Below are 27,597 nucleotides of genomic sequence, written 5' to 3' on the forward strand. Positions count from 1 at the left end.
TCCTTCCAGACTTATATATTGATAAACCTTTGGCTAAAATTAATCTTGGCCCCACCTTGATGAGTTTATTTATTGATGTGCATTGCAGAGCTATAAGCACAAATTTGTCAGTTTCAAATTATTAAAATAGCTATAAAAACATTTATTGGCATTCCTGTTGTGGCTCAGCAGATTAAGAATCTGCCTAGTATCCATGAGGACATGGATTTGATCCCTGGCCTCGATCAGTGGATGAGTGTCTGGCGTTGCTGTGGCTGTGGTGTAGGCCAGCAGCTGGAACTTGGTTTTGGCCCTTAGCCTAGGAATTTCCATATGCCACGAATGCAACCCTGAAAAGCAAAAATGAAAACACTCCCCAACATTTACTGATCTGGATTTAGTGGTATAGAATTCGAAAATAGCGCTATTCTTCTACCACTGTATGTTACATCTGATTTTTAGGCCTTTTCTTCTACAGCATTTGATGGCTTCTTTTTTTTTTTTTTTTTTTTTTGTCTTTTTAGGGCTGCATATGGAAGTTCCCAGGCTGGGGTTGAATTGGAGCTACAGCTGCCAGCCTACGCCACAGCCACGTCAGATCCAAGCTGTGTCTGTGACCTACACCACAGCCAGGGTGTAGGTACATCACTGAACGTACATCACTGAACGAGGCCGGGGATTGAACCTGAGTCCTCATGAATACTAGTCAGGTACGTTTCTGCTGAGCCACAATGGGAACTCCTTTGATAGCATTTCGAAGAGATTTTGGAGCTTGTTAGCCATTAATAGGTGTTAAAAAGTCCATTCTAAATAACATTTGAATTTTGCTCCCAGTATAAAGTTTTTCCCCTTTAGGTTTAGCCCTGACCTTTTTTTTAGGGATCAGTGATGTGGGGTGGTAGAAGGGAGAGGCGGAGGGCAAGTGTTAACTGTTTTTTCAAATCCTGTTCCATGTCTTCTCCAATCATGATGCTGCACCTGGCTCGTCCATGATCCAGGTGGGGAGTATGATGAGCAGTAAAGAAGCAGAAAGGGAGGCAGGGAGGTACAACAGTTAAGAGCATGGACTCCAGACTTAGTTACCTGGGGTTAGATTCTTTACCACCCACTGGCTTTGTGACTTTAGTTACAACTCGGAAGGGTCTCAGCTTCCTCATCTATAAAATGCCAAATATAATTTTATTGTAATGACTTTGTCTTAATAATGATTGTGTGATTATGAGGATTATATGTTAATTTATATAAATCACTTACTCGATAATTGTTAGTTGTTCCGGTTATTCTTACTGGATTTGTAACTACTGGGTATTGGTCTTTCTTCTGGGACTGTGTTTTGGATGCTGATTGTGCTCTACCTTGGCAGGTGTCCATTGTTATTGTGGTTGATATTGTGGGTTCTCTGCCCTCTCCTCCCTCCATAGGGATCTCTGCACTGAGTTTCCTGATGCTTGCAATGTACTTGCTGCCCGACACATTCCAGGATTCCTGTCCCAGTTCCTGCCCTAGCACTAGGCTCAGGCAGTTTCCTCCCAGGTCAGACATCGAAGATGGAACGTGGAAGAACTTACATATCCAGGCCCAGCTGATCGCTAGAAGTACAGACCATTTGCCCTGCTCTCTTTGCCCTGCCATTGTCTCTCTCCTTGCCCTGCCATTCATTATGAGCAGCTCTAGTTGCCTCCTGCCTATAGATTCCTTCAGGGTCCTGAGTCTGGCCTCTGAGTCTGTATCTTCATAAATGTCTCCAACACCTGGGGACAGATGTTAAAGCATCCCCATAATACTCTCATGAATGTGTGTACACATTTTTGCCACTCAGCAGACTTTTACCTGAGGAGTGAAATATTTTCTAAAGAACACTGTAACTTCTCTGAATGATTCTCTTACGACTATTTTTACTGAAATTGCTTTTGGGGGCAGCACACTGCTCCCCAATAATTCTCAGCAGGGTGAAGAGAGACACTGTGCCACTCTCATTCTTGAATTCATTTCAAAGATTTCTCTTTTTGTATTTTATAGTCATGTTTGCAGCATATGGAAATTCCCAGGCTAGGGACTGAATCATAGCTGCAGCTGAGGCCTGTGCCACAGCCATTCCAATGCCAGATCCGAGCCATACCTGCAACCTATACCACAGCTCATGGCAATGCCGGATCTTCATCCCACTGAGGGAGGCCAGGGATCAAACCTGCATCCTCATGAATACTAGTTGTGTTCTTAACCCACTGAGCCACAATGGGAACTCCAATAACCATTATTAATTGTTTGAATCTAATTCATCATACCTCAGCTCTTGTCAGAATGACCTAGCCAAAGTGTGGTTATTTATTTATTTGTTTTTTTGGTCTTTGTCTGTTTAGGGCCACACCCACGGCATATGGAGTTGCCCAGGCTATGGGTTGAATTAGAGCTGCAGCTGCCAGCCTATACCACAGCCACAGCAGCACTGGATCCAAGCCGCATCTGCAACCTACAACACAGCTCACGGCAATGCTGGATTTTTAACCCACTGAGAGAGGCCAGGGATTGACCTGGATACGAGTTGGGTTCATTAACCACTGAGCCATGGCAGGAACTCCAAGTGCGGTCATTTAAAAAAAAATAATTAAAAAAATTGAAGTACAGTTTACTTACAATACGTTAGTTTCTGGTGTACACAAAGTGATTCAATTATATGTGTGTGGGGGTATATGTACACATATATTATTTAGCAGATTCTTTTCCATTATATATTTTTCTTTTTATGGCTGTATCTGTGGTATATGGAAGTTCCCAGGCCAGGGTCAAACCAGAGCTGAGGTTGCCGACCTATTCCACAGCCACAGCAACACTGGATCCGAGCTGCCTCTATGATGTATGCTGCAGCTTGTGGCAATGCTGGATCCTTAACCCACTGAGTGAGGTCAGAGATTGAACCCATATTCTCAGAGAAAATGTGTTGGGTTCTTAACCTGCTAAGATACAGGTTATCTATTTATTACAAGATGCCAAATGTAATTCCCTGTGCTATATAGTAAAACCTTGTTGTGTATCTGTTTTATGTATAGTAGTTTGTACCTGCTGCTCCCAAACCCCTAATTCATCCCTCACCCCACCCTTTCCCCTTTAGTAACCACAATTTTGTTCTTTATGTCTGTAAGCCTGTTTCTGGTTTGTAAATAAGTTCACTATATCAATTTTTTGATTCAAAATATAAGAAATATCATTTGATGATATTATTTCATTTTCTTATGGCTAATATCCTATTGTGTATATGTACCACATCTTCTTTATCCATTCCTCTGTTGATGGGTGTTTAGGTTGCTTCCATCTCTTGGCTATTGTAAATAGTGCTACAGTGAACATTGGGGTGCATGCATCTTTTCAAATTAGAGTTTTCTCTGAATATGTCCAGGAGTGGGATTGCTAGATCACACGGTAGTTCTATTTTCAGTTTTTTGGGGACCCTCCATACTGTTTTCCTTGTGGCTGCACCAATTTAGATATATACCAACAGAGTGGAGGGGGTTCCCTGTTCTCCTAAAGTGTAATCATTTTCAATTTCAATCATATTTCAAAATTTAATTCTGGAGGAATCTTAAGAGGTCATCATTCTGGGCTAAGCGGTTTTCCAGTAGAATTTTTTGTGAAGATGGAAATGTTTATTTTGCACTGTTTGACAGATGTTTATTTTGCACTGTTTGAAATGTGACAAGTGTGACCAAGGAACTGAATTTTAAATTATATTTAATTTTAATTAATTAAAAGTTAGATTTAAGTGACCACATGTGACTAGTGTCTACTGTATTGAACAATTCAGTTCTATCTTTACAGACTTTAAGTCTCAAATAATCACTAAGCTACTTTTTTTTCTTTTGGGGCTTTTTTCCATAAAAAAATAAGAATAGAAATATTGAAATAAATACAGGTTTCTCCACCTTAGATTACCTATTTTATCAAATAGAATAATTTAAAGGAGAAAACCAGCCCTGCCTTTTGATTCCTAAATGATCCTAGGTGATGGCATTTTTGTATTATTAACATGGAGGGAGTGTTCCTTTAGGGACCTTCCATGGCATGTATTTAGTAGAGATGTAGAGTTCACCGCACATTTTCACTCTCTCTCTCTTTTTTTCCCCCAGAAAGAATATCTTGTATTATTATCATTCTCGTGTTAGGGAAGGGGAGGTTGAGCTACAGTGACCTGCCAGATATGACAGCATGAATAGGAGGGGCTCTGGCTCATTTCAAACAAAACATTTCCTAAGGACTCATTGCTTGTGGCAGGTACTGTGTTATGTGTGAAAGATTCAGAGAGGAATAAAATAAAGCTCTCCTGTCTTGGATATGCTGGGTGCTCTCCCCTCTGGCAGGAGATTGGAGGCAGGGAGAAGAATGATGCTGGCGGGAATGGTCACACACCTCCTCTCTAGGAGACTACTTAGTAACACTTCTCTCCATTTGGGTGTCAGCAGCCCATCCCCCGCTTCTAAGCCTGTTGGAGTCCCCATCCCACTGGCTTGCACTTTCTTTAAAGTGTGTCTGCATTCTGACTTATCTTCAAATCTCACCCCTTTAAATATAAATCCTCCTTCCTGAATTATCTGGTGAATGCGATCTGATTCTTATTGGGACTCCTAATTGACCTGTTTCTGATGGTACATCTCCTCTCTTCTTGGGTTGAGTGGAGCCTTACAACAGGCACACAGAGAATAGCAGTACTGGGGCCTCTTTTCTTGACCACTGGCTGATACATGGAGTAGATTCCAGTACTCCAGATGCCCAGCATGCTGGGGGCCTCAACCCCATCGCAGATGATGCTTCAGTGCTGAGCTGTGGGTTTAAACTGAAGGCATTCCTTGGCAAATTATTCCATTATGGTATACCTAAAAGAAGAAATATTTACATTTATCAATGATTCAATAATAAATTCTGCTAACAGGTATAACTTTATTTCTTGACCAATCATAAAGATTTCATTGATAGGGTCAATAAATGATTTTGTGAATGACAAAATTTTGATTATTCTTAAGTTATGATGCACTATAAATACATATCAGAAATGAACAGATGTATTAATTAAGAGGTCACAGCATTAACATTATTTAATATACTATATGTGAGATCACATAATTATATCTTAACACAGATTTATGAATCTTCACTCAGTTTATCATAAGGAAACAATTTTAGTATTTCAAATAATGTAACTGAGGCAGCTGCCTATTTCATCCTGAATGATTACTAGAATATCTATTATGTGCCAGACACTGTGGCAGGTACTAGGATTAAGGTAGTAAACACATAGACACTGTCTGTCTTTGTGGAATTTATACTTTATTGCATAAGCTATATGCCAAAAGAATAATTTGCAAATAATTTATTGAAATTGTTGCATAGTTATATAGTGTTTGTTTCTTTTTCCCCTTCCTCATTCCACATCCCTCCCCCATCTGACCTGGAACCTGACTTGAGACCAAGAAAACAGGGTTTTGTGGAAATTTGTCTCAAGGAGGAGACATATTCTGTAGCATAGTGAAGTGCAGGAGATACTTAATCTTGGTAGTATGAAGAACATAATGGCTTTATACGGAGACTTAAAAGACTGATCTCAGGGAAAATTGTTTTCCTTTCTCCGCTCAGTGATGAAAATCTCTGGCATGATTTGGTAGCACAACATAAAGGATCTGAACAAGAAGAGGGCTGGTGACAGACTCTGGGGATCTGGTTGAAGGAGGTGAGAGTGGAGAAAACAGACAAAAAGAGAGAGATGCTGTGGGAGGAAGGAAATAGAAGAGGGCCCTTGGCCAAGACATTTCTGCTTACATTTCAGTTGCCCATATGGGAATGCCATGAATATCTGGAGCAGCTGGGTTTGGAACCAGCTTTCAAGACAGTCCTAATGATAATAGCCCCTGGTATTCACATCCTTATGTGGTCTCCCATGCTGGAAAAGCCTGGCTTGTGTAACCAGTAGGATCTTATACAAGTGATTGTATCTTTTGAGTCTAGGTTATAAAAAATAGATGGCTTCTGCCCTGCTTCCTCGGACCACTCAGTCTGGCGGAGGCCAGCTGCCATATTGCGAGGATTCTCAAGCATCTCTATGGGGAGGCCATGAGGGAGAAACTGAGGCCATGTGGGTGAACAGGCTTGGAGGTGGATCTTCTGGCTTCAGTCAAGCCTTCAAATGACTACAGCCTGGGATGGTATCTTGCCTGCAACCTCATAAGATCCTGAGCCAGAATCACTGGCTGAACTTCTGAATTACTGACCTCAGGAAACTGTGAGTAATAAATCTGTGTTGTTTTAAATCACAATGAATTGAAATAATTAGTTATGTGACAATAGATAACTAGAACACCGAGAGATGAATTAAGTAGAATCTACTCCAGGTTTTCACGGCCCTGCGGATTTTGTAGGAGTTGAACATGTTTTAATGTGAGCTATTTGTTCTTTTGAATTCTGTATGCTGCTTGAGTAACTCAAAGCAAGTCTTTAGGACTATGTACTATACTACCCCACACTTCATAATAAAGGGTGTGATGTTCCGGTTACAATTTTAAGTGCTGAAAGGAGAAATCCAGGGGACAATGAAAGAATATAACTCATTGATACTGTTTTTGCTTACATGTAAGAGTAATACAAGTGAGAGGCAGAGTAATCAGAATAAAACTATACTGTGTGCACCTGTCTTCAGAATCATCAGCTTGGCATTTTCCTGCTGAAAGTATCTGGGCTTTTCTTCAGTACCACTGCCTTTCTTTTTTAAAAAATTTATTTAAATCAATTTCTCTGTAATTTGGATCATATTTTTGCCTCTCTCCCCCTGTGAAAAACAACTTTGTTGCTCTCCCTTTTGATAATAGAATATCCTAAAGCCCTCCCTTTGTATTCTGCATTACAGCTTCATTTCAAAACCCAAATCCTTAAAATTGGCATTGCTTAGCAAATTAGCAACGGCTTATACCAGGGTGGAGACCTCATTCATTATGTTTTCTATTGTTTAATGCAACGATTTGGCCACTGCATAAAAGGATATGTACCAATGACTCTAATAAATGAAATACCATCCCAAGTTCCTTTTTAAATAGAGAAAAGCCTATTAAAATTAATTCATTAACAAAACCCCCACTGTTCAGCAAGGCAATTTCAAGTAGACTAATACTGCTATCTCTCTTGCTCAGATGTTGCTATTTACATATTTAACGTCCTGAACCACTATGGATATTTTGAAACTATTTAAGCCTGAGCACAAAGCAAGCATGGGAACCAGATACATCTGCCTATTGCTTTTACATATTTGACTCCTCTCCTTTAACTTCATCATTAAACTCAGAAATCTTTACTGGTTCCTGGTAGATCTTATTAAGGAATGTCAGTTTCTGGCGCCCTCTTGTGGAAAAATGCTCCTAGTGTTACTCTTATTGGGAGCTCAGTTGCAGTTTGTTAGGGAAATCTGAAAGGTGGAATCATTTTTCTATTTATTTACGCAACATGACTTGAATATCTGAAAGTGTGACTCACTTCTTGCTCAGTCATAGGGCTGAGGAACTGGAATAAATTTCTATTAAACCAAACACGAGACATTATAAAAAGTCTTGATAAAACAAATTCCTATCACGCTTTGATTTGTTAGATGGTAATCATTTGTTCTCACTTGTATTGATAAAAGTTAATCGCCAAAACACCATTGACTATATTGGCTAAAGGAGAGCCTTCCGTTTATCCTCTCAGGTCCAGTGCTGGGAACCGCCATTGTCAGGAGTGTGTCCTTACAGACGCAATTCCACATCTCATCCCAGTGTCCCCTCCCCTGGCATCGCTGACATAGTGTTCTTCGCCCTCTTCTCCATGACATGTTAATGACATGTTAATTTTCTTTTCTGAAGTCAGGAAAAAGATAATCGAGTGATCGTTGTACACTTACCAGGAGCTGGAGTCTGAGTAACGGTAGTGGGATCACACCGTGCTTGTATAAGCCACGCCTAGACCACACAAAGCTAGGACTAAAATTAGGCTCACAACACGTGGATTGTTCCTTCGATTCTGTTTACTCCTGCCTCTGTGGAAACTCCAGTTGCCTCCAGGTATCCCCCTCCCAACTATTTCTGGGCATTCCCATAAATTCCCCAAAGAGCTCAACATTCAGTTCTTTCAACCACGACGCAGCCACATATTTTCCTTCCTTTAGGCCAGATTTTGGGCGTGCGCAGGCTGCCGGGTATTGCCTGTTAGTGGGTGTAGGCTGCTGCTGAGTGTGTTGACCTTGATGCTGCTGCCCCTGCCACGCTGAGGCTGGCAGAGGTCACTGGGGCTTCACCCTATGCCCAGAAATGTCTGGGATACTACTGGTGTGCTGGGGCTCTAGTTAGGCCGAGGCTTATTTTTCTGATTGGAGAAAAAAATCAGTTTCCAGACCAGTGCCGACCTCTAAGTCAGGTAGCTCTCCTAGATTCCTGTTAAAGGCTCCACCCCTCTGGCTCAGGCCTAGGTCCCCAGAGAGAGGGAAGGCGGGGCTAGAGGAAGAGGGGATGTCATAGGACGGGATGAGCCAGCGCTTACCTGCGTTTCTCCTCTCTTTCTTTACCCAGGGCATTTTTATTAGAAAAAACTGTGAGCCTCACTTCTCTTTCTTACTTTGCCTAAAGACTCCTCCTTCCCAAACAGATTCCCTGTAGCTCTGATTCATCTGTTTATATAAATGCTCAGGCATGTCTTTGTCTTGGAAGAATGCAACTCAGGCTCCAGTGAGGCTGTTTCTATATTCATTAGTGGTGAGGAAGGTGATAGTGGACAGTGGTGCCAGATTAAGGAAAAAGGCACATCTTTAGATGGAAGATGCTGGCAGTCCTCATGCTGCCAAAATATATTAGCAGTTGTTTTTGAGGGGAGAATACATCTCATGAAAACTCAGAGGATAGTTTCAAATGTTCTTGAACGTAACACTAAAAATTAGATGTTCTTGCGTTATTCTGTTTTATAGCATACTTCCACAGTATAATGTGTTCAGCAAACATTATGCAGAATTATTGTAAAGTTCTTGTTTACGAATATTAATGTTAAAGACAATGAATAGTCAAATGCCTCTATAAATGAGGAGGTGTTTTCTAAAGGGAGGTTAGCTTGCCTAGCTAATCTGCATACAGACCTTTTTGTTTCTTCTATTTTTCTAGGTAATTATATCACAATGCTCCTAGCACCTTCTCATCTCTGCCTCTAGCATTGGATAATGTAATAATACAAACCTAGATCTTGTTGATATTTACAACTAGGTAGCCTGAAGACAATATTGCTAAGTGGAGGTGGCCTACCTTGTTTAAAAAATTTTTTTTATTATAATTGATTTACAATGTTCTGTCAGTGTCTGTTGTACAGCAAAATGACCCATTTTTACATACATTAAAAAAAGAATGAATTGAGATGTGGTGTCAGTAAAAGTACACTACAAGAGTTCCCTGGTGGCCTAGCAGTTAAGGATTTGGTGTTCTCACTGCTGAGGCTTGGGTTTGATCCCTGGCCAGTAACTTTGCATGTTGCAGGGGGTGGACAAAAAAAATACGCATTAGATTTTGTAGACTTTGTCTAAAGAAATGTAAAATAATTTATTTAAAATTTTAAAATTTTGGTTGCATGTTGGGAATATACTACTTTGGATTTTTTTTTTTCTTTTTTGCTTTTTAGGGCCACACCTGTGGCATATGGAAGTTCCCAGGCTAAGAGTTGAATCGGAGCTGCAGCTGCCAGCCACAGCCACAGCAACTCGGGATCCAAGCTGCATCTGTGACCTACACCCCAGCTCATGGCAATGCTGGATCCTTAAGCCACTGAGCAAGGCCAGGGATCAAACCGGCACCCTCATGGATACTAGTCGGATTTGTTTCTGCAGTGGGAACGCCCTACTTTGGATATTTTTAAAGGAAATGTTTTATGAAAATTAATTTTACCTGCCTTAAAAAATTTTTTTTTCAAATGTGGCTGTTGAAAATTTAGAAAGTATATGTTTAGGAGTTCCCGTCGTGGCACAGTGGTTAACGAATCCGACTAGGAACCATGAGGTTGCGGGTTCGGTCCCTGCCCTTGCTCAGTGGGTTAAGGGTCCGGCGTTGCCGTGAGCTGTGGTGTAGTTTGCAGACACGGCTCGGATCCTGCGTTGCTGTGGCTCTGGTGTAGGCTGGTGGCTACAGCTCCGATTCGACCCCTAGCCTGGGAACCTCCATACGCCGCGGCAGCGGCCCAAGAAATAGCAAAAAGACCAAAAAAAAAAAAAAAAAAGTATATGTTTAGCTTAAGTTATATTTCTTTAGGTCAGTGCTGTTGTGCCTTCTCTTGGCAACCCAGGGATACACAGAAAGGACATAATTTCTGATAGAGATAATACTGAGGCAGGTTACCTTTTTAGTGTTAGAATATTCCCATTAAATTGGTAAACATTTTTGTATGTCTAATACTCAAAAGGGCAAACTCTGGATTCAGTTATTATGGCTTCAAATACAGATACTATCACTGAATATCTGTTTGATCTTGCACAAATGTCTGAATCTGTCAGAATCTCAGCTTTCTCCCCTGCCTCTGAACCTTAGGGCTGATATTATTACCTAGGTCTAAAATGTTAGGCATGCAAGAAATACTTTTGCATGTATTTCTTGAATCCCTGACATGAAAGAAAAAGAAGATATTCTTCCATAACTAAAATTATTTTTTGCTGTGAATGCCCAATCCACCTATTGGTGGAAACAATCTCAGTCCTTCCAGGGTTCCCTTCCCCCAAATACGCAAATATTCCCTTTTCTCTGGGTAGTGCTAAGATAAGGGGGGAAGAGCATGTGATTAGCTTGGTTATCCTCTTACCTGTCTTGGGTTTAGTTATCGAGACTCCTGTCTTTTCCTCATCCCAATTTCACGGCCTCTTTAGGTAGCATCTTCAGGTAGTTTTCACTTCCACCTCAGACCTCCTTTAAGGTTTATGGAAAACCTACCTTCTAGGTGCATTAATGGGAATAAACAAGATGTTCCATGTAAAGCATTTAGCACAATGCTTAAACATATTAAACACCCAATGAAGGTAATTTCATTGTTAAAGTTGGTGGTGCTGCTGTTGTTCTCAGCCAATGCACTTTGGGTTTCCAGAGATCTGGTTGTCAGAACAGTGGTATGTAAGGTTATCATTTTCTTTTGCTCCTTTTTCAGTACTGAGTGTGAGGAGAGAAACTAGATATACTGGGGGGGGGACAAGAAAAAAACAAAAATTATTTTCCATTTACTCTTCGTGCTATTCAAGAGATTAGCACCCAGGATTAGTGTTGAGAAAACATGGAGGGTATGGGGGTAGTGGAGTAAAAACTGTAGCTCTTCTAAAGTTGAAGGGCCTCATTTAGTGGTAGAAATAACAATGTCATAAATATTTGTTCAGCATCTCTGATATTCCAGTAATATGATAAGTTGTGTGGAGGATCCGAAAGACATGAAAGTCATAGTCCATGCATTTAAAGAATTTATAATTGGATAAACAAAAAATACATATTGCATTTCTAAAACTAGAGATGATAGGGGGTTGGAAGGCTGACTGTTTCTGCACAGTTTTGTATGATGATGATACTTTGGTAGGGATGTCAAAACTCAGGGTTAATGTCAAAGCTTTAAAGAAAGAAACTCAATTTTTTAGTGCACTTTGAGCTAACAGGGATATCAGAAACTTATTCTTTCTAACCAAACTCAAAAGAAGCAAATGGATAATTAGAATGTTGATATATTTATGTACAGTGGGGAATAATCTTTTCAAGTGAGGAGGATGCTTGTGTAAAATTTAGTGACAGCTAATATCCAGTAGAATATAAAATGGATATTTTAAAAATTTCATTATTATTCACTTATTGATAAATTAATTGTGTCATTTGGTTGGTACTAGCTGACACTAAAGTTTTACTTTACATTATAAAAGTATTCTTTCACATCAAAATTTTATCTACTAATTACACTTTTCATACACAGTTGAGAAAAAACTTCCTGTGTTAAGATTTTAACAGTTAAAATATAACATGAGGGAAACTAGTGTTTTGCAAGAGACTGGTTTGAAAACCACTGCTACAAATTTGAATGCCTTATTTTCTTGATGCCTCCCTTCTATGCACTTGCATTTATTAAGGGGTCAAGACTTGATCTAACCTTTGAAAGAAGTATTAGATTTGGATTAGAATAAAAATAGGACATAAAACCTGGAGAATGAATAAAGCATGGGAGAAAGACGTGCAGATAGACCTTTACTAAAATGCAGAGGAGGATCCAGTTAAGACTAACAAGAGAATATGTTTTTTGGAGACTAGATTTGATAGTCAACATGATCCTACTGTAGAGTATTAAATTGCACAATGGATTAGAGTTGATATTTTCTGGAAAAACTTGAACTAAAATGCTCATAAATCTCTTAAGAATATTGGTCTATGTATCTGTTTTTGTGCCAGTACCACACTGTTTTGATTGCTGTAGCTTTGGACTATGGTCTTAAATCAGGGAGCCTAATTCCTCTAGTTCCAGTCTTCTTTCTCAAGGTTGTTTTGGCTATTTGGGGTCTTTTGAGAGGTTACCACAATAAATAAAGTCAAACAGAGAAAGACAAATTTCATGTGATATGACATGTGTGGAATCTAAAAAGAATGATACAAATGAATTTATTTACAAAACAGAAACAGATTCACAGACAGAGAGATTTAACTTATGGTTACCAAAAGGGATGTGGAGGTGGGGGAAGATAAATCAGGAGTTTGGGATTAACAGATACACCCTACTATATATGAGATAGATAAGCAACTAGGACCTCCTGGATAGCACAGGGAACTATATTCAATGTCTTATAATAACCTATAATTGAATAGAATCAGAAAAAGAATATATATAAAACTGAATCACTTTGCTGTACACCTGAAACTAACACAATGTTGTAAATTAAAAAAAAGAGAATGTTGGAATTTGGAATGATAATTTCCAGCTAGCAATTGGATGTAGCTAAGATGCTTAGTATTATATAATGAAATTTATTTGAAATTTTTCCATTCAACAGACTCCATTTTCAAAATGTTAAAGATTTGGATGGTTAAGGGTGCTTACTTTGTATTTAACTTCTGTCAGCTTGTTAAAAATCTCTTTACAAGCAGTTTTTCAAAACATTATTTAGAGAATCAACTATTCTGAACTATGATGTGAACTATGAATGTGTCTGATTTTAAATCTTTCCCTCTCAAAGCTATCTTTTTTAGATGATAATTTAATAGATAGGCTCTTTGAGGCAAAAGGTAGCATAATACATCTAATGTAGAGCTATTATCAAGTCTTGTTTCAGTGTTTCCTCCCCCATCTCCACTAAATCTCATTTAATAACAAAATATTGAGTTATGGAATATTAGAACAGTGAGGGATCTTGGTACAGATATTTACAATCTCTTCATGTCTTTGGAATTCTCTAAGGGATTGGAGGAAATAAAATTCAAAGTAGTCTGTTTTTTTAGATGGTTCCTAGGGACAGGGCTCACCTTGTAACCTGGCCAGAATCTCATCATTCTGCTCTGTATTTACCGTGAAGCCCTTGTGTGTTCTTCTGACATCTTATTTGCTTCTCAGTGAAGCAAGCTTGCTTTCCTTATCTTGTCCCTTTTTGTTCATTTTGATCTCAGTTTCAAAGCATTTATCACTCACAAATGAATAGAATGTGGCAAATTTATTTTTAAGTCTTTAATTTGGTGAATGTAGCAATGCTTTTTCCTCCCTTCACTCTGTTCTTCAGTGTGATGGTTAATTGGGTGTGTTGAGTTGGCTAGGTCACAGTACCTAGTTGTTTGATCAAACACTAGTCCAAGGTGTTCCAGTTGTGGCTCAGGGGAAATGAATCTGACTAGTATCCATAAAGACGTAGGTTTGATCCCTGGCCTCCCTCAGTGGGTTAAGGATCTAGCATTGCCATGAGGCGTAGTGCAGATTGCAGATGTGGCTTGGATCTTGAGTTGCTGTGGCTGTGGCATATCCATGCAGATGCAGGTTCAATCCCTGGTCTCACCCAGTGCGTTGGGAATCCGGCATAGCTGTGGCTGCGGTGTAGGTTGCCAGTACAGCTCTGATTCGACCCCTAGCCTAGGAACTTCCATATGCCGTAATCAATCATTCAATCAGTGGACTTCGGGTAAAGCAGATTACCCTCCCATAATGTGGGTGGGCCTCACCCCATCACATTTGAAGGCCTTAAGAGAAAAAAGACCAACTTTCTTAGGAAGAGGGAATTCTGCCTGAAGGCTACAGACTCCATCTGGATCTGCAACATCAACTATCCTGGGTCTCCAGCCTGCAGATGTCCTCTGGCACAAATCAAATCTTGCAGATTTCGTGCTTGCTAGCCTTCATAGTTGTGTGGTTTGATTTGTTAAATTCCTCTCTATCTATCTAAATCTATATCCATAGTTTCTCAAGGGAATCCTGACTAAAAAAATCAGTTAAGCAGGATTAATGATCTACCTCTGGCCAAAATTCATTTATAATCCTAGAGTTAGAGTTTAAAGTGAAATTGAAAGCTAGAGTCACATTCTGTAAATAAGTGAATCAGTCTTCATGAGTAAAGAGAAGAAAAATAGAAGTCCCAAAACAGGGAAAGATTTACTCAACTGATTTTATTACTGTCCTGTATAGCTCAACCCCTCAAAATGAAGGGGATTAGTTACCACTGGGTGCAGATTCATGTTTTGTTTGTACAGTATAAAGAGCTTTGGGTTTTTTTTTTTTTTTTTTTTTTTTTGTTGGTGCCCGGGCATGTGGAAGTTCCTGGGTCAGGGATTGAATCTACACCATTGCAGTGACCCAAGCAGCTGCAGTGATAACGTAGGATCCTTAACCCGATGCACCACAAGAGAACTCCTAGGGAGCTGTCTTTAAGAAGAGAATACGGAAGTACTACTACCAAACTCACTATGAAAATGAGAATTTAGGTTGAGAAGCAGAATGACAACAATTTATAAAATTTTAAAAGCTGACAAATACTGCAAATACAGTAAAATCCACAAAGAAAATACACTTTTTATTAATTGCCTGATGTATCTGTACATTATTCCCTTCCACTGATAGTTTCTTTTTGTGTGTGTATATTTTCGAGTATAACTTCAGAATTTATGGATAATTTCATTTATAAATTTCAATCCATGTTTCTCCTCCACCACCATAACTTATGTTCATGTGGAGATTGGACCTTGACCTGTACCTTCCAGTCACGAGCATGCCTGGTCTTTATTGGAAAGGCTTTATTGAATGTCTTTCCTTTCCTGAGATGACTGATAGTCACTTAACTATACACCCGTGTGACTATAAGCATATAAATATATCCCACAAAACTCAAACTAAATGTATCCCTGTGTTAACTTTCATTACCAGAGTCTAAAATACCTCCAACTTGAGAGGGCAGCTGATGTAAGGGAATTCAGAGAAAGAGCTGAAGGATCTTAAGGCAAAATATCTTCATTTTGTGATTTTGCAAAAACATAAAATTATGTGAATGTGGCCGTGGAAGGGCCCTGGGTAAATGGGAGTCCCAAAGTTTAAGCCTCTGGCTACTATAGTTACATGACAGTCTTCTCTTTTCCCATTTCTAAATAATTTTTCAAAGAATCACTTATTAATGTAAATTTATTAATATATTTTCATGCTACTGGGATTAATGTGTGAAATTTTCCATAATAAATTGTAAATATTTATACCATGAGTATGGGAACCACACATGATTAGGAAATGAAATATCTTTAAATGATAAATTTGCAATGAATGCTTTAGAGTTGTGTAATTGAATCTCGTTTTTAATTACAGTAGTCATACAATAATAGCTTTTGTTTTTTTTTTTTTTTTTTTTTTTTGAAGAGCTTTTTCTTTTTCATCCTTAAAAGGGCAGAGCAAAGGAACAAGTAAAAAGTAAAACAGGCCAGCTTTTATCATAGGAGGCTGACTTTAGAATCAAAATATGTACCGGAGCCATTCATAGTTAGAACTGATTTCAAAATAAAATTATCATTGGCTTTCAAGTGGAAATCTGTGGGAGAAAATGTTAATAAAAATGTAGTGGATATAATGGCAACTCTAACGATGATGATGTTATGTGTGTGTTGTTAGATGAATGATTATATAATCTGTGACATTTTTTTTTAGTCCACAAAGAGGTAGATTAAAATTGGTACTTACGGCATCATAATTTATTCACATCTCCCTAGCTCATCAAAATGACTTTGCCGTTATTTCTGAATTCTCATCGCGTGATAGGGCCATGTGCATATGGCACAGAGAATCAGACTGATGGGAACTTTTCGTCAGTTCCAATTCTGCTTTTATTATTCACAGGACTAAAGCCTCTCTCTGTAAAATCAGTTAGTTGGCATCTTCTCATTGATTCTGAAAGAGGATTATACATGAATATGCATAGGAATCTGCGGCAGGCTGGTGCATTGGTAGCCTCTCAATACTAACGCTTTTGTGCAGCTCCTTCTACAAGGACTCTGGGCTTGACCTCATAACTGGCTGTAGTCAAAGAACATTACAAATATGACACAAGCAGCACTTGTTGAGAGTGTGAACATTCAAGTTGTCCTCTTAGACAACTATAGAGAGAAGCCATGTGGAATGACCTTGCAGGATGAGGCAGCTACTTCTGAGCGGAAGAAAACCAAGGTGCCCCAACCAAGTCTTCAGGTGAATGTCACCCTAAAGAGACCTCAGGTGACACTACATAGATGGGAACCACTTAGTCAACCCACAAAAATGTGAAAATAGTTTATCACTGTGGTTTTAAACCATTGAGTTTTGGTTTTTAAAGCAACAATAGATAATGGAAACAGGATTATAGAAAGATTTTTTAAAACCATTTCGCCTGTATATGAAAATCAGAAAGTGATTTGAATGAGAATTATAGAACCTTATTAAGTTGAATGGCCAAAAAAGTGACATTTATTCAGCCCTGTACATATTCAGCATCATAAGTTTAATAGCAAATATTTATTAAGTACTTGCTATATATTAGTAATTGTACTAAATAGTTTACATTCATTAATTTTAAAAATCTGTACAACAAGCCCATGGGGGTAAGCATTGCATTTGTTCACATTTTTACAGATGAGGAAGCTGAGACTTAAAGACGACAAATATATTTTTTTAAATTTTAATTTATTTTTTTCCCACTGTACAGCAGGCAGATCAAGTCATCCTTACATGTATACATTTTTTTCCCCACCCTTTGTTCTGTTGCAACATGAGTATCTAGACAAAGTTCTCAATGCTACTCAGCAGGATCTCCTTGTAAATCTATTCTAAGTTGTGTCTGATAACCCCAAGCTCCCGATCTCTCCCACTCCCTCTCTCTCCCATCAGGCAGCCACAAGTCTCTTTTCCAAGTCCATGATTTTCTTTTCTGTGAGATGTTTATTTGTGCTGGATATTAGATTCCAGTTATAAGTGATATCATATGGTATTTGTCTTTGTCTTTCTGACTCATTTCATTCATATGAGAGTCTCTAGTTCCATCCATGTTGCTGCAAATGGCATTTTGTCATTCTTTTTTATGGCTGAGTAGTATTCCATTGTGTATATATACCACATCTTCCGAATCCAATCATCTGTCGATGGACATTTGGGTTGTTTCCATGTTCTGGCTATTGGGAATAGTGCTGCAATGAACATGCGGGTGCATGTGTCTCTTTCAAGTAGAGTTTTGTCCGGATATATGCCCAAGAGTGGGATTGCAGGGTGTTATGGAAGTTCTATGTATAGATTTCTAAGGTATCTCCAAACTGTTCTCCATAGTGGCTGTACCAGTTTACATTCCCACCAACAGTGCAGGAAGGGTCCCTTTAAGATGACAAATATTTTGCTTAAAGTTACACAGCCTCCAGACAGTGTATAGAAGGTACATAGAAGAATTATAGGGAGTTCCTGTTGTGACTCAGTGAGTTATGAACCTGATTAGTAACCATAGCCTCACTCAGTGAGTTAAGGAAACTGACATTGCCATGAACTGTGGGTATAAGTAGCCACAGCACCCTAGCCTGGAAGTCGGCCCTAAAAAAAAAAAGAATCATAAAATGCAGTCTGTATAAGCAATGGAGTGTACAGTCTGCAAAAAGATCTACATACATGACATTATTATAAGTGATAATACTAAAGTGTGGTGTTTAAATATCATAGTTTTTTGTTTGTTTGTTTTTTTCTTTGTAGGTGCACCCATGATATATGTAAGGTCCCAGGCCAGGGACTGAATCTGAGCCTCAGCTGTGGCACTGCCAGATCCTTTAGCCCAGTGTGTTGGGCTGAGGATCAAACCCTCACCTCCGCAGAGACCTGAGCTGCTGCAGTTGGATTCTTAACCCATTGTGCCACAGCAGGAACTCTGAAAGATCATACTATTTTGAATCACATTGATACAGATTTAAAGGCTGGCTTTGCCACCAGCTTTGTGACCTTAAACAATTTGTGTAAACTTTGAGCCTAAGTTTTATTATCTGTAGAATGGAGATTGAAAAAATATCTCTCTTCCATGGTTGTTAAGAATGTAACCTGGGCAGTGGAGCGAGATTGTACCTGCTTCTGTTGATCCTGTTCATCTCTTCCCAAATCATGTTCAGGGACATGATGTTGGTAATTTAAAATCAGCTTTGGTGGGAAAAACTTCAGAGCCCTTCCTGGACAAGGGGGTAGAGAGATGATGTAAGTATTGGGTTCCTCTGAAGGATTCTGAGGAGGGCCTAAGGGAACAGAAGCTCTATTCTGGGTTAGTTGCTGTTTCTGAGACAGGATTAGGTGGAGTATGATTAACTAGGGGTTATGACTTAAAAAAAAAAAAAAAAGAGTTCCTATTCTGGCTCATCAGGTTAAGAACCCAACTAGTGTCCACGAGGATGTGGGTTCGATTCCTGGTGGCCTCACTCAGTGGGTTAAGGATCTGGCGTTGCTCCAAGCTGTGGTGTAGGTCGCTGGATGCATTGGGTCTGGAGTTGCCGTGGCTGTGGTATAGGCCAGCAGCTGCAGCTCTGATTCAACGCCTAGCCTGGAAACTGACATATGTTGCAGATGTGGCCCTGAAAAGACAACAAACAAACAAAAACCCTAGGGTTATGTGCTGCCAAGAGGGGAGGAGTTTTTTAAGAATTGGGCATCCAGTTGGGAACAGCAAAGGGCATCTGGGATTGTCATTGGTGAGAAAGTAGTGATCACTCAGAAATGGGCTAGCTATGTCATTTTACAGCCACATAACCTTGGGAGAAGTAATTTGTTCTAAGTTTGTAGCTGATTTTGGTATGTTTATCTTTCCAGCCTGAGTAACAGCAAGGCTGCTTTTTATTTTTCAGTCCAAGTTTATTTTTACTCTTACTGTTTCAGAAAGTCTTTCAGAAATTGGCAAACACTACAAATTAGGTCTTTTAATTTTTTCTTGGAAACCTATTTGCTAAACATTTACCAGCATATCACTACTTGTTTGTTCTTGTATTTCTGACCTTCATGAGGGATTCATTCCTAAGACTCAATGAGCATACTCAAGCCCCAAGTGTATAACTAATAAAAGTTTAATACCCTCCCTGGGTATTTCTTAGAATCCTTAGGGAATGTGCATGTTTCACAAATCTAAACTTAAATATCTACCTTTGGATTATTTACTCATTTCATGTTTTCTCTGAGAATGTGTGAAGATTCTTGTTATAGCTGCCTAGCTAAAAAATGCTTTACAAAACATTTCTTCTCAGAACATAGGAAGTTTTCTTTCAAGAAAAAAATTCTGGTTTCACTTTGGTTTATAAATGTTTCTAAAAATCACTAAAAAAAATCCAGCTTCAACAAATTGGCACAGTGACCACACATGTGAAAATGAAATCAGTTTGGTTCTTTGCTGCTTTTGTCCATAATCTCTCTAACTGTATAAAGTGAATACACATTAGTCTACCTCAGTATATTTTAGGTAAAAGTAATGGGGAAATGACCATATATTTACCTATCTAGTGCATTTGTTCAGAAATGCAGATGCAGTTTTTAGGCAATATACAAAAATCTACTAGAGAACTTTTCAAGCATAATGCTTCAGAATATGAAATTATTCCTGTTTTCTCCCCCTAAAATAATACACATCTTGGAAGGAAAACAAATTGTCTCTATAGTGGATGTAAATTAAGATAAAGAAGAACTGTGACTCAATATGGAAGACTCAAAGAACTATTACATTTCTTTGGAGAAGTATCTATTTAGATCTTCTGCCCATTTTTTTTTTTTTTTGTCTTTTGTCTTTTTTGTTGTTGTTGTTGTTGTTGCTATTTCTTGGGCCTCTCCCGCGGCATATGGAGGTTCCCAGGCTAGGGATCTAATTGGAGCTGTAGCCACCAGCCTACACCAGAGCCACAGCAACGCGGGATCCGAGCCGCGTCTGCAACCTACACCACAGCTCACGGCAACGCCGGATCGTTAACCCACTGAGCAAGGGCAGGGACCGAACCCGCAACCTCATGGTTCCTAGTCGGATTCGTTAACCACTGCGCCACGACGGGAACTCCTGCCCATTTTTGATTGGGTTGCTTTTGTTGGTGTTGTTATTGAGTTATATGAGCTCTTTATTTTGGAAATTAAGCCCTTGTTGGTCATATTGTTTGCAAATATCTTCTCCCATCCCATAGATTTCCTTTACTGTTCAAATCTTATAAGTTTAATTAGTCCCATTTGTTTATTTATTTTTTCTTTTTTAAATTTTTTGTCTTCTGAGGGCCACACCCATGGCATATAGAGGTTCCCAGGCTAGGTGTCAAATTGGAGCTATAGTCGCTGGCCTATGCCACAGCCACAGCAATGCTGGATCCCAGCCATGTCTGCGACCTACACCACAGCTCACTGCAATGCCTGTTCCTTAACCCACTGAGCAAGGCCAGGGATCGAACCTGTGTCCTCGTGGATACTAGTCAGATTCATTGCCACTGTATGATTTATGTATAGTTTACATCAGAGAATGTTTCAGCTGTGTTCTCTTCTAGGAGTTTTATGGTACCATGTCATATTTAAGTCTTTAAACCATTTTTAGTTTATCTTTGTGTATGATGAGAAGGTGTGTTCTAGCTTCATTGATTTACGTGTGGCTGTCCAGTTTTCCCAACACCAATTGCTGAAGAGTCTGTCTTTTATCCATTGTATATTTCTGCCTCCTTTGTCAAAGATGGACCATAGGTGTGTGTGTCTCTGGCCTCTGTATTTTGTTCCGTTGACCCATATGTATGTTTTTGTGCCACTGATTACTATAGCTTTGTAGTAGTATCTGAAGTCTAGGAGGGTTATGCCTCCTGCTTGGTTTTTGTTCCTCCGGATTGCTTTGGCAATTTTGGGTCTTTTATGGTTCCATATAATTTTTTTTTTTTGGCTTTTTTGTCTTTTCTAGGGCCGAACCTGTGACATATGGAGGTTCCCAGGCTAGGGGTCTAGTTGGAGCTGTAGCCGCAGGCCTACACCACAGCCACAGCAACGCCAGATCTGAGCTGCATCTGCAACCTACACCACAGCTCAGGACAACTCTGGATCCCCAACCCACTGAGCAAGGCCAGGGATTGAACCGGCAACCTCATGGTTCCTAGTCAGATTTGTTAACCACTGAGCCATGAAGGGAACTCTAGGTTCCATATAAATTTTAAGATTATTTATTTTAGTTCTATGAAAAATGTCATGGGTAATTTAATAGGGATTACATTAAATCTGTAGATTGCTTTGGGTAGTATGGCTATTTTAACAATTTTAATTCTTCCAATCCAAGAGCATAGGATACCTTTTCATTTCTTTGAATCATCTTCAGTTTCCTTTATTAATGTTTTGTAGTTCTCAGCATATAAGTCACCTTCTTGGTAAGGTTTATTCCTAGGTATCTTTTTGGGTGTAATTTTAAAAGGTATTGTATTTTTATATTTCTTTTCTAATATTTCATTGTTACTATATAGAAATGCAACCGTTTTTTTTCATACTTTTTCTTTCTGACATTTCATTGTCAGTGTAAAGAAATGCAATAGACTTCTGTATTTTTTTCCCGCACCCACAGCATGTGGAAGTTTCTGGGCCAAAGACTGAATCAGAGCTGCAGCCGTTATCTATGCCACAGCTGTGGCAATGACAGATCCTTAATCCACTGTGCTGTGTCAGGGATTGAACCCACACCTCAGCAGTGACCTGAGCTGCTGCAGAGACAATGCCAAATCCTTAATACCCTGTGCCACAGCAGGAACCCCAGATTTCTGTATGTTAATCTTATATTCTGCTATCTTGCCGAATTCATTTAGCTATTCTAGTAGGTTTTTTTGTGGTGTCTTTAAGGTTTTCTGTTTGGAGTATCATATTATCTTGATATAGTGACAATTTTACCACCTCCCTTCCAATTGGAATAGTTTTTATTTCTTTTTCATGTCTGATTGCTATGGCTAGGACTTCCAATACTATGTTGAACAGAATTGGTGAGAGTGGGCATCCTTGTCTTGTTACAGATTTTAGCCAGAAGGCTTTCAGCTTTTCACTGTTGAGTATCACATTGACTGTTGGTTTGTCATAAATAGCTTTTATTATGTTGAGACAGTTCCCTCTATACCCATTTTGGTAAGAGTTTTTATTATGACTGGATGTTAAATCTTATATCAAATGGTGTTTCTGCGTCTACTTAGATGATCATGTGGTTTCTGTCTTTTCTTTTGTTGATGTGATACATCATATTTGTTGGTTTGCAAGAGATCCATCCTTTCGACCCTGGGATGAATCCAAGTTGGTAATGGTATATGATCTTTTTTATGTGTTATTGGATCACTTTGCTAAAATTTTGATGAGATTTTTTGTTTGTTTGTTTTTGTTTTTGTTTTAGGGCTGCACACCAGGCATACAGAGTTTCCCAGGCTCGGAGTCTAATAGGAGATACAGCTGCTTGCCTACACCACAGCCACAGCAATGCCAGATCCAAGATGTGTCTGTGACCTACACCAGAGCTCATGGCAATGCTGGGTTCTTAACCCACTGGGCAAGGTGAGGGATCAAACCTGCAACCTCATGGTTCCTAGTCAGATTCATTTCCCCTGAGCCATGACAGGAACTCCAGATGAGATTTTTTTTTTTTTTTTTTTTTTTTTTTTTTTTTTTTTTTGCTGTTGCATTCATCAAGGACATTAGCCTGTAATTTTCTCTGCCTTTGCCTGGTTTTGGTATCAGGATGATGGTGGCTTCATAGAATAACTTTGGGAGTGTTCTCGCTTCTTCAGTCTTTTGGTAGAGTTTGAGAAAGATTGGTGTAAGTTGTTTGTACATTTAGTAGAATTCCCCACTGAAGCCATCTGATCTTGGACTTTTCTTTGCAGGAGTATTTTTTTTTTTTAATTACAGATTTTATTTCATTTCTAGTGATCAGTATGTTCAAATTATCTATTTCTTCTTGGTTCAGTTTTGGTGGGCTGTATATTTCTAGAAAGTTGTCCGTTTCTTCAGGTTGTCCAGTTTTTTTTTTTTTTTTTTTTGCATATAATTGTTCATAGTATTCTCTCTTTCTCTCTTTTTGTAGTTCTGTGGTATCAGTTGTTATTTCTCCTCTGTCATTTCTAATTTTGTTTGTTTGGTCCTTTATCTTTTCTTCTTGGTGAGACTAGCCATAGGTTTAGCGATTTTGTTTATTACTCTTTGAAAGAACTGGCTCTCATTTTTATTGATTTGTTTCTTTTCTTTTTTTAAATTTTTATTTCATGTATTTCCTCTCTGATCTTTATTATTTCTTTACTTCTGGTGACTTTAGGGTTTTTTTTTGTTATTCTTTTTCTAATTCTTTTAGGTTAGGTTGTTTGAGATTTTTCTTGTTTTTTGAGGAAGGTCTGCATTGCTATGAACTTCCCTCTAAGAACTGCTTTTGCTGTATCCTATGGGTTTTGTGTGGTTGTGTAGTCCATTTTTCTTCACAAGGCCTGTCCTGTAGCCTCTGGTGAATCTAAGAAGAGTTGACTTTCAGCTTCATGCTTCTTGTTAGGGTGGAGTGATGACTTCAAGCTCTTCACATGCTGGATGGAAACCAGAAGCCCTAAACAAGTCTTTTGTGGACATGTTTTTATTTCTCTTAGCTAAATACTTAGAAGTAGAATTATAGCACAGGGAACTATATCCAATCACTTTTGATGGAACATGATGGAAGATGATATGGGAAAAAGAATGTTTACATATGTATAACTGGGTCAATTTGCTGTACAGTAGAAATTGACAGAACAATGTAAATCAACTATAATAAAAAATTTTAAAAAGTTAAATCTCCCTAGTGATTATAATTATTCAAATGAGGGATCATCATGCTTAAAATAAAAAGAATAAGGTTGAACTTTAGTTAACTATTGTTACATAACAAATTACCACAAGCTTAGCAGTTTTTAACAACTCACATTATTTCATAGTTTCTGTGGGTCAGGAGTCTGAGCATGTCTTTGTTGTATCCTCTGCTTAAGTTTCACAAGACTATGATTTTTAAAAAAAATTTTTAAAATTAAAGTATAGTTGATTTACAATGTTGCTTCAATTTCTGTTGTACAGCAAAATGACCCAGTCACACAGTTTCCTGTGCTGTACAGTAAGGCCCCATTGCCCATCCATTCCAACTATAACAGTTTGTATCCCCAAACCCCAAACTGCCTATCCATCCCACTTCCTCCCCTACCCCCTGGGAACCATGGGTCTGCACTCCTTAGCCATGATCTGTTTCTGTTTTGTAGATAGTATCATCTGTGCCATATTTTAGATTCCACAAATAAGTGATATCATATGGTATTTGTCCTTTTGTCTCTGACTTACTTCACTTAGTATGATAATCTTTAATTCCGTCCATGTTGCTGCAAATAGCATTAGTATGTCTTTTTTTATGGCTGAGTAGTATTCCATTGTGTTTATGTACCACATCTTAATCCATTCATCTGTCAACGGACATTTTGGGCTGTTTCTGTATCTTGGCTATTGTGAATAGTGCAATGATGAACACACGTGTGCGTGTATCTTTTTGAATGAAAGTTTTGTCTGTATATATGCCTAGGACTGGGATTGTTGGATCATATGGTAGTTGTGCATTTAGTTTTCTGAGGTACCTCCGTACTGTTTTCCATAGTGGTTCTACCAATTTACATACCCACCAATGGTGAAGGGGAGTGCCCTTTTCTCTATACCCTCTCCAGCATTTGTTATTTGTTGAACTGTTAATGATGGCAATTCTGAATAGTGGGAGGTGGTACCTCAGTACAGTTTTGTTTTGCATTTCTCTAGTAATTGGTGATGTTGAGCATTCTTTTCATGTGCCTCTTGTCCATCCATATGTCTTCTTTGGAGAGATGCCTATTTAGGTCTTCTGCCCATTTTTCTTTTCTTTTTTTTTTTTTTTTTGTCTCTTTGCTATTTCTTTGGGCCGCTCCCGCGGCATATGGAGGTTCCCAGGCTAGGGGTCCAATCGGAGCTGTAGCCACTGGCCTACACCACAGCCACAGCAATGCAGGATCCGAGCCGTGTCTGCAACCTACACCTCAGCTCACGGCAACGCCGGATCGTTAACCCACTGAGCAAGGGCAGGGACCAAACCCGCAACCTCATGGTTCCTAGTCGGATTCGTTAACCACTGCGCCACAACGGGAACTCCTCTGCCCATTTTTCAATTGGATTATTCGTTTTTTTGTTGTTGAGCTGTATGAGTTGTTTGTATATTTTGGAGATTAGGCCCTTGTCTGTTGCATCATTTGCAAAGGTTTTCTCCCATTTTGTTTGTTGTCTTTTCATTTTTTAAATGGTTTCCTTTGCTGTGCAATCACAAGGCTTTAGTCAGTGCTTCTGCTTGCCTGTGTTCTCATCTGAATGTTTGACTGGGGAAGAGACCACTTCCAGGCTCTCTCAGGTTGATCACAGAGTTCATTTACTTGCAACTATAGGGGTAATGTCAACTTGCCTCTTCAAAGTCAGCAGTAGAGAGAGAGAAAGAGTCTCCAAAAAAGGACCCCTAGATAATGTACTGTAATATTGGGAGTTATATCTCATCACTTTTGACATATTCTATTGGTTAGAAGGGAGTAATGGATCCCACAGCACTTAAGGGGAAGGGATTTTACAAGGGTGTAAATGTCAGGAGACAAGTATCTGAGGCCACTTATAAGACTGTCCAGCCCACAATAAATGAAGTATAAGACTTGTAAATAATCCCCTATTAACCCCAAAATAAATTGTCATTTATTTTCAACAAGAAACATCATCTATCATATAAAACTAATATAATTAATAATGAAAACAGTTTCACAGTGGTAATAAAGAAGAATTTTTCTTCTTTAAAGAGGAGTCAGTAAATTACCCAGCCTAACCTGAACCTATTTTCTGTTCCCTCCTTCCCCTCCTTCCTTCCCTCCTTCCCTCCCTCCCTTTGTCTCTTGCTCATTTCCTTCCTTCCTTATTTCCTTCCTTTTTATGGCTGCACTCATGGCATATGGAAGTTCCCAGGCCAGGGATTGAATCCCAGCAATAGCTGCAACTTATGTCACAGCTGTGGCAACACTGGATCCTTTAACCCACTGTGCTGGGCTGGGGATTGTACCTGTACCTCTACAGCAAACCAAGGTGCTGCAGTGAGGTTCTTAATGCCCTGTACTACAGCAGGAACTCCAACACTGCTTTCTTCAGAAGGAAAAGTTCTGAAACTGGGATGATCTGTATAGTTTTTCTTTAAATTATCATCTATATAAAATTATTAGTTTCCCACAGCTGCTGTAATGAAGTATGACAGACTTGATGGCTCGAAACAGTAGGAATTTATTCTCTCCAAGTTCCAGAAGCAGACATCTGAGAGAAAGGTGTCAGCAATGCCATGCTCTCTCTGAAGGCTCTAGGGTAGGAATCTTCCTTACCTCCTCCTAGATTCTGGTGGTTGCTGGAAATCCTTGGCGTCCCTTGGCTAATGGATGCGTCACTCTAACCTCTGTCTCTGTTGTCACCTGCCATCCTCCCTTTTTGTCTCTGCATGTTTTCTTTTCTTATGAGGACTCTGGTCATACTGGATTAAGAGTCCACTCTCCTGCAGTATAACCTAAACTTAACATAATTTCATTTGTAACAACAATTTCATTTGTAACAACCCAAATAATGTCACATTATGAGGTGCTGGGAAGTATATGAATATTGAGGGGACACTATTAAATTAACACAACCCCTCTAGTTTAGTTGCACCATATGGTAGACCATCTTGAAGTCTCTACCTTCTATTCATCCCTTGTCTAATCCCCTCACCTTTTGTGTGAGCTGGATCTAGTGGCTTTCTTTCTTTCTTTTTTTTTTCTTTTTGCTTTATAGGGCCACACCTGCAGCATATGGAGGTTCCCAGGCTAGGGGTTGAATCGGAGCTATAGCTGCTGGCCTACACCACAGCCATAGCAACACCAGATCCAAGCCACATCTGTGACCTACACCACAGCTCATGGCAACGCCAGATTCTTAACCCACTGAGCAAGGTCAGAGATCAAACCCATAAGCTCATGGTTACTAGTCGGATTCATTTCCGCTGCACCATAATGGGAACTCTGGCTTTCTTTAATAAATAGAATAGGCAAAAGATGGGTGTCACTTTGAGATTAGGTAGTAAAAATCTTC

At 39.1% G+C, this 27,597-nt stretch overlaps 1 long non-coding RNA gene across 2 annotated transcripts in view; it reads left to right on the forward strand.

Moving 5' to 3' along the window:
* LOC102162728 overlaps window positions 1–27,597 on the forward strand; it is a 136,609-nt gene that overhangs the window by 32,394 nt on the left and 76,618 nt on the right. Inside the window, exon 2 of one of the 2 annotated variants that reach the window (XR_002342065.1) lies at window positions 5,971–6,244. This is a non-coding gene — a long non-coding RNA (uncharacterized LOC102162728). Of the gene's footprint in view, window positions 1–3,338; window positions 6,245–27,597 lie in introns of those variants that run through there. The other variant, XR_002342066.1, reaches the window with a different exon arrangement.

Source organism: Sus scrofa, chromosome 2, assembly GCF_000003025.6.
Source record: "Sus scrofa isolate TJ Tabasco breed Duroc chromosome 2, Sscrofa11.1, whole genome shotgun sequence".
NCBI classification, from domain to species: Eukaryota; Metazoa; Chordata; class Mammalia; order Artiodactyla; family Suidae; genus Sus; species Sus scrofa.